We start from the raw sequence: 12838 nt of genomic DNA on the forward strand, positions 1-12838 counted from the left end.
GATACAGCAACACAATTTCCCAAGGGAGTTGTTAGCACAGGATCCCATGCTAGTCCCCAAACACAAACATTATTCTTCACCAAAAATGCCCATGCAACATCATCTTGCCCATGCCGTAGCTCACCAAGACTTCTTCTGAACATAATTCACCCTGCGTCGCTTGTACGCTGCCCTAATGTTCTCAACATCATTCCTCCAAGAGGCATACTAGGGTAGCTCAGTGGCACACTATATAGTACTGTTGCCTCATGGTTGATCAGAATGGCCGGTGGTGTCTGTGTGGAGTTTGGAGTCCATGAATTCTTCCCTCCCACCCCATCCAGGTCCTCTAGTTTCCTTCCATAAAGCAAAGGCATATCAGTTGTGGGGTTCACTGGAGACAATAAAATGCCTCATTTGTAAATGGGTGGAGGGAGAATGAGGATAGGTATTAAAGGGCATGTGTGAAAGAATAGGTTACAGGAAAATAAATGGAGCAATGTAATGGATGGGATTATTTCAAGGCCAGGCATAGACTCGATGGGGACAATAATCTCCTTCTTCAACATGAGAACATGGAAAAATATGAACAATATAGATATTAAATTCCCCTGAAACTCCATCACGTACATCCCACTGGTATCAACACCAACGCCACTCAGTCACCTCAATGAGCCCAATCTTCATTCATGAATCAATCCATGCATTGCCTTGCCCTATTCTCAATCTCCAGAAGCCGTATAGGACAGTGTGCATCCCGGCAATGAATCTTCCCTGACAGAAGAGTCAGTTAAGATGGCGTATTGGACTTGTCTCATTTGCTTGCATTTGGCCCATATCACTCTAAATCTAAATCGTTTCCACATATCAGCCCAAATGCCTTTTAAAAATCATAATTGTGGTCACTTTATAGATTTCTCTGGCAGATTGGGTTGGGTTCCAGTTGGGTTACTAATGGAGTAATGCGTTCCATTGTGGTCACCACAGTATATGGAGAACCCAGAGGTTTATTACAATAGATCTAGGGATGAAGGACTTCAAGTACAAGAAGTTGGGTCCCTTTTTTACTTGGAGCAAACACAGCTGAGATGAGATTTGGTGTGTTTGCTGAGATAATGTTCCTATTAGCATTTGGTTGAAGGGCCTGAGGACAAAAATATGTTCCTGGATGGCGGCGAGGGAGGAAGTGAGGGGTGCATGTGTTACACTGGGGCAAGGTGTCACACCTCCTACAGTTGCAGTGGAAGGTGCACAGATGCAGGGAGGGTGGAATAAACAGGCAAGTGAGGCCCCAAGCAATTCCTGCAGAAAGCAGAAAGTGGGGAGAGAAGTTGTGACTGGTGGTAGAATTGCATTGAAGTTGGGAGAAATGGTCGAGGATTATGTGTTGGATGCAGTGGCTGGTAGGGCGAAAGTAGAGGACCAGGGGAACTCTATTGCCGCCCGTCTCCATCCCCTGGGTTTTTCCCCTGCAACCATAAGAGGTGTAACACCTGTCCCTTCATCTCCCAACCCACTGCCCTGCTATAACCAGCAATCTTTCCTGTCCCCTCTCAGTCCTGAAGCAGGGTTTCAACTTGAAATGTCAACTTACATCATTTGTCTCCACAGATGCTGTTTGATTCACTGAGTTCTTCCAGAGTTCTGTTTTTGTTTGAGATTCCAAGCTTAGCAGTTTTCTTTTGGCATCAATGAAATATAGGGTGAAAAGGTAAAATAGTGCAAGGTTGGTGACTGAAGGGAGTGTTGTTCAGGGGAATTACACTGTGTACCATCTAGTTATACTGGGTACAACTGACACAACATTAAAATTGCTATCTAAAATCATTGCAGTGAAAAAAAAGCTTTTTGTTCGAACCCATTGTTCTGAGATTACAGCAATTTTGCTATGCCTCCCCCTATGATTAATTCAAATTAATATACTTAAGAATGTGAAAATGAGAGAACGATTATAGTATTAGAACCAACAAATCAATGTGAGCGGATAATAACAAACAAAACTCCTGGGAAAGCCAAGGACATATTGAGACTATTTATTTGTAATAATCTTTTTACTTTCCCATGGGTTCATACAACCGAGAATTATTTAAAAGAAATGTTAGCCCTATACTTTTGTAATTAACAACAGAATACCAGCTGATAGGTTGACCAGTAATTAAGGTAAGGGTTAGGGATTGAGTTAAGAGGCAGGTGATATCTTCTACTCTGGGGTACATAGAGTCAAGGAGTCCTTTGGCCCAACTTGTCTGTGCTAGTCCCATTTCATAGAGTCAGTCATACAGCATGGAAAAAGGTCCTTCAGCCCAACTTGCCCAACCTGACCTAGATGCTGCATCTAAACTAGTCCCATTAACCCATGGTAGACAAAAATGCTGGAGAAACTCAGCGGGTGAGCAGCATCTATGGAGCGAAGGAAATAGGCAACGTTTCGGGCCGAAACCCGATGTGAGGGTGGGGGGTGGGGGTGAGATGAAGAAAGGAAGAGGAGGAGCCAGTGGACTGAGGGAGAGCTGAGAAGGGGAGGAGAAAGCAAGGACTACCTGAAATTAGAGAACCTCCCTCCGATTTCCCCACTAACCCATGTTTGGCTCATATCCCTCTCAACCATTCCTATCAATGAACCTGTCCAGGTGTCTTTTAAATGTTGTTATTGTACCTGTCTTAACCATGTCCTCTGGCAGCACATTCCACCCTCTGTGTGAAAAAAAACGTGTAGTACGTTTAGGTATGTGCAGTAGTGTTCAGGGAAAAACCCCAGCAAGCTCGGTGTAAATGAATCCAATGCCAAGGATAACCTTAACATCTGATAGATGGTGTGGGAATGGACAGATGAGGCAGTCACTGGAGCTGGATAAGCAAGCATGTCGAGCACAGCACAACCTGAGGCAGCTGCACACAGCGAAAGGAACCAACAACATTATTTGGGGTAGAGCGACCCCTACATCACCAATATCGCCACACTCTGGCCACTGGGCCTTAAAGTGAGAAAGTAAAGAAACTCATATCTCTGAAGGCCAAGATCAGACTTGATATTTTCAGAGACTTGATGGATGCAAGATGGTACCTCAGCATGGCAACTCTTTGCATGCGGTCCTAGATCTAGTATTATCCATTATAATCAATCCACAGTTTTGCTTGTGTATGAGTGTACTCATGTTATAATTTGACAGGATAACACACAAAATGAAGCGTTTTACAACATGTTAATAATAAGTTAAATTAAATTAAACCAAACCAATGTAAACTAAATTAAAAACAAACAGAACTGATCTGTGTAGATCAGATCTGTGTAGATCAGATGCTAGATCTGTGTAGGAAGATGCTGGTTTAAACTGAAGATTGACACAAAATGCTGGAGTAACTCAGCGGGACAGGCGTCTGAAGAAAGGTCTCGACCCGAAATGTTACCCATTCCTTCCCTCCAGAGATGCTGCTTGTTCTTCTGAGTTACTCCAGCTTTTTGTGTCCATACTAGATCTGGTTGCTTTGGACCTCTCTATGCTGGAGAGCTGTGGAGACTCGGACATCGATTTCAAAACAAAAATTAATATAACTATTAAATCAATAAAAGAAGAACAGTCCTGATCTTAAACATTGCCAATTCCATGCTCTCCAGACCTGCTGAGTTAATCCAGCACTTTGTGTCTTTTTTTTGTAAACCAGCATCTGCAGTTCCTTGCAGCTAGGAATCGATATATTTCTGGATATTAGAGGAATCATTGGACATCGGCAGAGGGCAGGAAGCCAGATTATTGCCCCATCCCTATTAGGGGTAGCAGAGTGGTGCAGCTGGTGGAGCGGCTGCCTCACCGTGCCAAAGACCTGGGTTCAATCCTGACCTCAGATGCTGTCATAAGGTCATAAGTGATAGGAGCAGAATTAAGCCATTTGGCCCATCAAGTCTACTCTGCAATTCACTCATAGTTGATCTATCTCTCTCATCTAACCCCATTCCCCTGCCTTCTCCCCATAACCTCTGACACTTGTACAAATCAAAAATCTATCAATCTCTGCCTGAAAAATATCCACTGACTAGGTCTCTATACAGCCTTCTGTGGCAAGAAATTCAACAGATTCACCACCCTAAAGAAATGTCTCCTCATCTCCTTCCTAAAAGAACGTCCTTTAATTCTAAGGCTATGACCTCTAGTCCTGGACTATCCCACTAGTGGAAACTGTCTGTGTGGAATTTGCATGTTCTTTCTTCGAGCATGTGGATTTCCTCCGGGCGTTCCGATTTCCTCCCAAATCCTAAAGACTTGCGGGTTTGTAGGTTAATTGGCCGCTGTAAATTGCCCCTAGTGCGTAAGGAGTGGATACGAACGTGGGATAACATAGATCTAGTGAATAATAATAATAATAATACATTTTATTTATGGGCGCCTTTCAAGAGTCTCAAGGACACCTTACAAAAATTGAGCATGTAGAGGAAAAACATGTAAGGGGAATGAAATAAATAGTAGAGACATGACTAGTACACAAAGTAAAGACAGAATTCAATACAAAACACAGTATGAGGCAATTAATGCACAGATGAAAAGGGACGGGGACGTGGGGCTAAGGATGGGTGACTAATGGTCAGCGTGGACTCAGTGGGCCAAAGGCCTGTTTCCATGCCATACTATTAAAAATAGAACTAAAAATGTGAGAGAGATTAAGTTGTAAGAATACAAAGAAATGAGAGGGGGAATGATTCTAATGGAAATTGCTGTGTTTAGAGTCTAGTGTGGACTTCAATAGCCTCCATTTGAGTGATAAATAAGCTACCCACAGGGAGAATGTGCCAACTCCACAAGGACAGCACCAGAGGTCAGGATTGAACACATGTAGCTGGAACTATGAGGCCACAGCCACACTAGTCGTGCCATCGTGGCATCCACATTCTAGGGTAACACTGAAGGGCTGGCAACCTTTAGAAGGGCAGAAAGGAGATGTACAGATCAGACCCACATGGCCATGATCTCAGAGGAAAAGTTAAGCTGGGCCAGAGAAAGAACAGGGAAAAAGAATGGATGGGGGAACATGTGGCAGAAGAGTAGGTAGGCTGCAAGATAATAATCTAAAAAAGTTAACAGTAAAGAGCAATGATCGCGGTAGAAGACAAGATAAAGTTAATAATATAAACACCCTGGGAACTGAAACGGTTATAGTCAGGAATACAAATTTTTTTTTAAAATAAAGCAGGTGTGAGGAAACTAAAACATTTTAAATTGTGCGAATGATAATATATTACAACCACAGTGTGAGAACTGCACTATTATGGCATAGGGGGCAGCTTAGGTACTCTTTCCAAAATAAGGGTCCTGTATTGTACACATAGGAATTGCATGGGAATTAAACCAGCAAAGAGGCTTCAAATTGCTGAAATGCAATTGTTTTTTTAATGTGTTTTCTGAATGTAGCCATAGCAAAGCCAGCGGAATTACTGCCTTAAATGCCCTGAAACTGCAGGCGATGAGCTGAATTTGTAAATCCCTGGAGTCACTAAGTCTTTAAAGCTTTAGACATACAGCATGAAAGCAGACCCTTCAGCCTACCAAGTCCACACCAACCAGTGATCATTCCATACTAATACTATCCTACACACACTAGGACTAGGACAAGCTAATAAACTTACAAACCTGTACGTTTTTGGAGTGCGGGAGGAAACCAGAGCACTCAGAGGAATCCCACGCGGTCACATGGAGAATGTACAAGCTCCGTACAGACAGCACTCATAGTCAGGTTTGAACCTGGGTCTCTGGCGCTGTAGTGCAGCAGCTCTACTGCTACACCACTATGCTGCCATTCAGCCCTTTAGCACAACTCATGTCGCCATACAGCCCTTTAGCATCCATGCTGACCAAATGCCCCATCCAAGCTGGTCCCATTTGCCTGGACCTGACCCATATTCCTCGAAATCTATTCACGCACCTGTCCACATCATGAGGAAGGTATTCTCACGATGCTCCTGAGCAAAGTGTTTGTATTCAGACCCAGTAACATTAAAGGTCAGGCAACACATTTCCAGGTCAGGATGGCTTGATAGAGGTGAAAAAGATAAAAGGAACAGGTGACGTTTCTGGTCGAGAACCTTCTTCAGAAGAAGAAAACACCTATAACCTCTTGTCCTAGACCACCTTCTCTAGAGATGCTGTCTGATCTGCTGAGTTACTCCAGCTTTTTGTGTCTATCTTCAGTTTAAACCAGCATCTGCAGTTCCTTCCTACACATAACAAGATATTTAGTTCACATAAATGGACAGGAAAAGGCAGTGGACAGAACTACGATATAGATGATGCAATGTGGAAACTATTTCAGATGCTGAAGTGACAAGGTAACTGGTGAAGCCTAACAGTGGACAGGATGGACTCAGTGGCCTCAAGTACAGAGACATACAAAGCCAATGTCATTGTCTTCACAATGCACAAATGGAGTCAATTATCACTTCGTTCAGTATTTGATATCAGATAAGGTCACAGGTGGACAATGTGGTCAAGACGTCTTTTGGTTCATTGGCTTTCATCAGCCAGGTATTGAGTATAAAAGTTGGGATGTAATGTTACAGTTGTGCAAGATGTTGGCAAGGCCACAATTGGAGTATTATGTACTGTTTTGGTCATATTGCTGTTGGGGAGGATGTTGTTAAGCTGGAAAGGGTACACAGAAGTTTTACGAGGACATTGCCAGGGCTTGAGGGCCTGAACTTTTTCACACAGAGGTTGGCGGGTATATTGAATGAGCTGCCAGAGGAGTTAGTTGAAACAGGTACTATAACAGCATTTAAAAGACATTTGGACAGGTACATGGATAGGAAAGGTTAAGAGGGATATGAGCCAAATATGGGCACATGGGACTAGTGCAGATGGGGCATTTTGGTCGGTATGGGCAAGATGGGCCAAAGGGCATGTTTCCATGCTGCATGGCCCTACAATTCTATGACTCAGACTGACCATTATAGTTCATTCTGATACAGATTATAAATCAATACAATCTTTCATTCAAACCTGTTTGGGATACTATTCTATTCTGATTGAAACCTGTTTCTGTTCAACCTGTTTGGTTCTGTTTGAAAATTGCAATTCCCATTTCATACCTTTGAACAACAAGCATTCAATATGTAATTCTAATCCACAATGTTACCTGGCACTCACATTGCTCCAGCCAACAGCGCACAATGGAATCAAAAAGTAAACATAAAGCCTTATTCTAAATTATAGAACTTTTTAAATGCACAGAGGCGTACAAAGGGGCAAGGTGCTTTTCTACAATGCAAACTCTGTTGCCTATGTTGGTTAGGTTACAGGTCAGTGCTGAGGTTCAGTGAAGTGCAACAGATCACAACATCCGACAAATAGTGATGACAGAAAAGCTGCCTAAATTCTCACAGAAACAATGTCCTCCTTTTGATGGTCTAGACAGGGAAACCTGACAGCAAGGTGTATCAAGGGCAATTAAAGTCCCCACTGGGGCAGCAGATACTAGTCATTGCTGCAAAATTCAACGGTGAGATGTAAAACATTCAGTGCCACATTGGTGGCTTCAACACTGATATCTGCAATTCTTAGAACAACTACAGTATTTCCACATGTCGATCATCCTTCTGAGAACAGAGCAGGAAACTTGCATGATCAGAGTCATAAAGAATCGTAAAAGGATCGGAAGGGGATCAAGGACTTCAGGATTTTGGAGGAGGAAGTTGATGAGGTACAGGATTAATAATAATAATAATACATTTTATTTATGGGCGCCTTTCAAGAGTCTCAAGGACACCTTACAAAAATTGAGCATGTATAGGAAAAACATGTAAGGGGAATGAAATAAATAGTAGAGACATGACTAGTACACAAAGTAAAGACAGAATTCAATACAAAACACAGCATGAGGCAATTAATGCACAGATGAAAAGGGACGGGGACGTGGGGCTAAGGATAGGCAGAGGTGAAGAGATGGGTCTTGAGGCGGGACTGGAAGATGGGGAGGGACACGGAATTGCGGTTCAGTTGGGGGAGGGAGTTCCAGAGCCTGGGAGCTGCCCTGGAGAAGGCTCTGTCCCCAAAACTGCGGAGGTTGGACTTGTGGATGGAGAGGAGACCGGCTGATGTGGATCTGAGGGACCGTGAGGGTTGGTAGGGGGAGAGGAGGTCAATGAGATATGTGGGGGCCAGATGGTGGAGGGCTTTGTAGGTGAGGACCAGGATTTTGTAGGTGATCCGGTGGGAGATGGGAAGCCAGTGAAGTTTTTTGAGGACTGGAGTGATGTGATGCCAGGATTTGGTGTGGGTGATGAGTCGGGCGGCTGCGTTCTGGACCAGTTGGAGTCGGTTGATGTAGGTGGAGCTGATGCCAAGGAGAAGTGAGTTGCAATAGTCCAGTCGGGAGGAGATGAAGGCATGGATGAGTCTTTCAGCAGCAGGCGGAGTGAGAGAGGGTCTGAGTTTGGCGATGTTGCGGAGATGAAAGAAGGAGGTTTTAATGACATGGGGGATGTGAGGCTCAAGGGAGAGGGTGGAATCAAAGATCACGCCAAGGTTGCGGGCCTGGGGAGATGGGGAGACAGTGGTGCCGTCGATGGTGAGAGTGGGGTTATTGATTTTGCTGAGTGTGGCTTTGGAGCCTATGAGGAGGAATTCTGTCTTATCGCTGTTGAGTTTGAGGAAATTATGTTGCATCCAGGTTTTTATAGCTGACAAACAGGAGTTGATATGGGAGAGGGGGGGGTTGTGGGGGGATTTGGTGCCAAGGTAAATCTGGGTGTCATCAGCGTAACAGTGGAAGTCCAGATTGAAGTGGCGGAGTATCTGACCAAGGGGGAAGATGTAGATGATGAAGAGGAGGGGGCCGAGTACGGAGCCTTGGGGAACGCCTTGAGTGACTGCGGCTGTAGCAGAGGTGTGGTTGTGGAGAGAGATGAAGTGGGATCTGTTGGAAAGGTAGGAACGGAGCCAGCTGAGTGCAGAGCCTTCAATGCCGAGGTCCTTGAGTCTGGTGAGCAGGATGTTATGGTTCACTGTATCGAAGGCTGCGCTCAGGTCGAGGAGGATGAGGATGTTGAGGGAACCAGTGTCAGCAGAGGTGAGGAGGTCGTTGAGGACTTTGAGGAGAGCAGTTTCTGTGCTATGGAGGGGGCGAAAGCCAGATTGGAGGGGTTCAAGTAGGTTATACGCAAGGAGGTGGGAATGAAGTTGCGACGCAACGATACGCTCCAGGGTTTTTGAAAGGAAGGGGAGGTTTGAGATTGGGCGGTAGTTAATGAGAGAGGAGGGATCAAGACCAGGTTTCTTTAGGATTGGTGTAACGGCAGCAGTTTTGAAAGCGGAGGGGACAATTCCTTGAGACAATGAGGAGTTGAAGAGATTAGTGAGGTAGGGGCAGAGTACGGGGAGGCAGGACTTCAACAGGGGAGTGGGGAGAGGGTCGAGGGAGCAGGTGGTGGGTTTGGAAGAGCTGATGAGTTTGGAGATTTCAATAGGGGTGACCAGGTCAAACTGGGAGAGGAAGCAGTGTGGAGGAGGGATAAGGAGGTCAGTGGAGATGTTGAAAGGAGGGGCCGTGGTAGGTGGTGGAGTAGATGCTGGGGAGTCGGGTACAGGGGATAAAGATTGATAGATGGTGCTGATTTTATCAGCGAAAAAGTGGAGGAATGAGTTGCAGAGATCCGGAGTAGAGGTAGGGAGAGTGTTGGCTCGAGGCTTGAGGAGGTTGCCCACTGTGGAGAAGAGGGTTCTGTGGTTTAGGCAGGGATCGGTGAATATGGAGGAGAGGTAGGCAGATTTTGCAGCAATGAGGGCATCTTTGTAGTCAGTGAGGTGGAGTTTGTAAGCTTCAAGGTGGACTGTTAGAGATGATTTCTTTATTAGTCGTTCGAGTTGGCTACCAGTCTGTTTCAGTTTACGAAGTGCAGGTGTGCAGGATTAGCCATAACCTTATTGACCAGTGGATCAGGCTCAAGGGTTGAGAGGGCCTGCTCATACTTCCACAAGCAACACTTCTCCACAGAGTCAGAAAGTCTACACTTTCCCACTGGGACAAAGGCATGCACAAAATCAGAAGGCCCACTCCTCCTCTGTAATTTTAATATTTAAATATGTTTATTGATAATTTATTCCAGTTTCAACATTTCGGCAAATGGATAGTAAGTAAGGAGGGTTCTCGACCCAAAACGTCGCCCATTCCTTCTCTCCAGAATTGCTGCCTGTCCCACCAAGTTACTCCAGATTTTGGTGTCTGTCTTCAGTAAGTAAGGAGCGATCTGAAAGAAAAGCAGAGACTGCTGCAAATACACAGCAAGTCAGTCAGAGTGAAGAATGTAAGTGTGGTGCGTATTGTGAAAGAAAGGCTTCCTATCTGAAAAACCGAAACAAATTCTTGCGATTTTTTTAAGAGACATTTTTTCTTCCTCCCAGGGAAGTCATCAATTTTCCTTGGAACGTCCTTCCATTTTGTGGATTTAGAACATTCTTTCAAGATTTTGCACATGCCCACAGGAAAATAGGTCTGTAAAAGACATCCTGATTTGTTATAAGGTCATAAGTGATAGTAGTAAAATTAGCCATTCGGCCCATCAAGTCTACTCTGCCATTCAATCATGGCTGAACTATCTCTCCCTCCTAACCGTATTCTCCTGCCTTCCCCCCATAAAACTTAACACCCAACTGAGATTTGTGCGGTGTAAGTGCGAGGCTTTTCTCCTCTGGTAGGTCCAGACTGATTGTACATTGCAATACTAGACTCTGTTGCAAATGCCAGGAAAACTTTACAGAGCTTTGGCACATCACACCAATGGACCAGGCAACAGCTCATAATAATTTTAACAACATAGTGTGCAGCAAATCTGTAAAATAGCTAAGTGCACTGTCTCACAATAGTCAGCAATATAATTGTCTATTTCTCAACTAGCCTGGGCATGAAAGAGTGAGACACAATGTTTTATTTATTTTGGAAATGTAAAGGGAACAAAATTGTGGCCATGCGCATCCATTTGCAAACTAACTTGTCAATACTCTCACTTGCATTGAATTAATTTGAAATGAAAGATATAGCATGGAAAAAGAACCTTTGGCCCACTGAGCCCATGCCGACCATCGATCACATGTCCTCTCTAGTTCTATGTTACACCCACATTTCCATATGTCTTCACACATTAGCGGCTATTTACAGAGGCCAATTAATCATTCAAACTCACGTCTTTGAAACATATAAGATTATTAAGGGCGTGGACACGCTAGAGGCAGGAAACATGTTCCCGATGTTGAGGGAGTCCAGAACCAGGAGCCACAGTTTAAGAATAGTGGTAAGCCATTTAGAATGGAGACGAGGAAACACTTTTTCACACAGAGAGTGGTGAGTCAGTGGAATTCTCTGCCTCAGAGGGCGGTGGAGGCAGGTTTTCTGGATGCTTTCAAGAGAGAGCTAGATAGGGCTCTTAAAAATAGCGGAATCAGGGGATATGTGGAGAAGGCAGGAACGGGGTACTGATTGGGGATGATCAGCCATGATCACATTGAATGGCGGTGCTGACTCGAAGGGCCAAATCGCCTACTCCTGCACCTATTGTCTATTGTCCATTGAGCAAAGAAACTGGAGCACCCAGAGCAAACACACACAGTCACAGGGAGAACATGCAAACTCCATACAGACAGCAATCGAGGGCAGGATTGAATTTAGGTGTCTGCCGCTAGGAGGCAGGAGGTCTACCAGCTGTGCCACTGTATCAAGTAGATCAACAACACACTCGGTCACAATATTTCAAGAGTCACTGTGACCTACCCTGAATGACTGCCTGTAACTTTGCAGCAACACATGTTTTGGGCAATCTCCACACCACAACATGTTTAGACATGACGACTAAGATTACTGCATAATCATCCGCCAGGGACAGGAATAACCAACAATGGAAGACAGTCACGCTATCAATGACCTTCACAGTTACACATAATGACTATTACACATCTGTGAGTTTAGAGGTTGAATGTGAGCGCCCAACAGAAGTCATCACACTGGAGCCCATCCACAGTCTTTTTTTGCTGGAAAAAAACAGCAAGAAGGGGAAGAGGGTGTCCATCCACCAAGGGGGGAAGCAAATGACTGCGTATATAAATATCGAGTATATAAAATGATGAGAGGCATAGATAGGGTGGACAGTCAGAATCTTTTTCCCAGGATGGAAAAACCAAACACTAGAGGGTATAGCTTAAAGACGAGAGGGGCAAAGTTTAAAAGAGATGTGCTGAGCAAGTTTTTTTTTTATACACTGGGCAGTGAGTGCCTGAAATGTACTACCGAGGGTGGTGGTTGAAGCAAAAATATTAAACCACTAATTAAATATTAGCGGTATTTAAAAAACATTTGGACAGGCACATGGATATGCAGGGAATTAAGGGATAAGGGTTATGTGCAGTTAAATAAGTGATGGCCAGCATCAAGTTTGGCACAGACATTGTAGGCAGTAGGACCTCTTCTATGTTCTACATTCTTTAACTGGGGAGAAACATCACAAAGCCAAGAAAACTCTCAGAAATACATAGGCTGGGCATCTATATGCAGACTGGGTCTATTGCAGAAGTGAATCAGTGAATCAATAATTAGTTGAGGGAAGTGAGAAATCTGTGGAGGAAATTGAAGGTGATGTTTGGGGTCAGAACCATTCTTTAGGGTTTGACCAGTCTGACGAAGGATCCTGACCTGAAATCTCATCTGTCCATTCCCTCCACGGACATTGCCTGACCCAATGATTTCCTCCAAGACTGTGTGTTTTACTCAAGATTCCCAACATCTGAAGTTCTTTGTATCTCCATCTATTGGCACAAGTCAACTGTAACATACTAAATAATAAACATTCTGAAGAGGCTCCGTCAAAATTACTAAATCAAAATTACTA

General features: G+C 44.2%; 1 long non-coding RNA gene across 1 annotated transcript in view; it reads right to left on the minus strand.

The window, feature by feature from the left end:
* Positions 1-1548: 1548 nt before the first annotated feature.
* Positions 1549-12838, minus strand: part of LOC116991807 — a 38701-nt gene continuing 27411 nt past the window's right edge. The window contains exon 3 of the long non-coding RNA XR_004416903.1: positions 1549-1658. This is a non-coding gene — a long non-coding RNA (uncharacterized LOC116991807). The remainder of the gene's footprint in view (positions 1659-12838) is intronic.

The sequence above is a fragment of the Amblyraja radiata genome, chromosome 35 (assembly GCF_010909765.2).
Source record: "Amblyraja radiata isolate CabotCenter1 chromosome 35, sAmbRad1.1.pri, whole genome shotgun sequence".
NCBI lineage: Eukaryota > Metazoa > Chordata > Chondrichthyes > Rajiformes > Rajidae > Amblyraja > Amblyraja radiata.